This window comes from Pteropus vampyrus, unplaced genomic scaffold, assembly GCF_000151845.1.
Source record: "Pteropus vampyrus isolate Shadow unplaced genomic scaffold, Pvam_2.0 Scaffold122, whole genome shotgun sequence".
NCBI lineage: Eukaryota > Metazoa > Chordata > Mammalia > Chiroptera > Pteropodidae > Pteropus > Pteropus vampyrus.
This window is the reverse complement of record NW_011888903.1, coordinates 3,179,960-3,180,887: the sequence shown is the minus strand read 5'-3', so window position 1 is coordinate 3,180,887 and position 928 is coordinate 3,179,960.

Here is a 928-nt window from a genome sequence, read left to right as displayed (position 1 = left end):
TCATTGCCTATAGAAGAACACGGTGTTAACTCACTGTCCCAGGCTTTCCATTATGTCGTTAGCTGGGCCTGGCGTCTACAGCTGTTTGGTGCTGGTTTATTGCGCTTATTCAGAGAGAGAGATAGAAGTATCGCTGGTGTTTTATGTGTGTTTTTTTTTTTTTAATTTTACAAAGTGAACCTCGTTACTGAAACATTTGAAGCTTTTTAATTCACTTATTAAAATAGTCATCCCACACTCAAAATGGTAAATTAAATATTTCAAGACATTTGATTTATTACCCACACCTCCTCCTCCCCCTTTTCCCAATACTTTGCACCAGAGAAATTACAGGTTATGTCCAAACCCTCGTTTCGTTGTCACCACCGCCTTCTGTGCACTGCCGGCGGCTCTCTCCGGCCCACCCGGGACCGCGGACGCAAAATGAAGCAGCAGAGTATGTCCTGCCTTGAGGGTTCGGGGGCTCGGGGACAGGAGGGCGTCTGTCTGCTGGGCCCCCGGGGCAAGCTGGCGCGCTGCAGGGTCGTGGCGCCAGCGGTTCCCGCTTCTTCCCCCGGCGCCCGCCAACTTCACTCCGCCAGCAGCGCGGAGAAGCCCGGAGCCCTTCGAAGCCTCGCGTATCTCCTGGCTCGCCTTTTCTGCGGCCGCGGGGGAGCGCGGACTCTGCGACTCTGGGGTGCAGCTGGCCCTGCTCGGTAACACTGGCGTCAGGCGCCGGGGACGGAGCTGCCTCGCCGCTTCCACGGGGCTGAAGGCCGCTGGTCCCTTCCGCCGCTCTCACAAACTACTAGCGGCTCGTGACCCGGGACAAACTTCTGACTGAGGCGCAGCCCCTCGCACAGCCGCCCTCCCGGAAGCCAACTACAAAACAGAAGACTTGGTTGGGGCCAGGAGGGGGAGAGGAGCGTCTCACGGCTCCTCTCCTTGC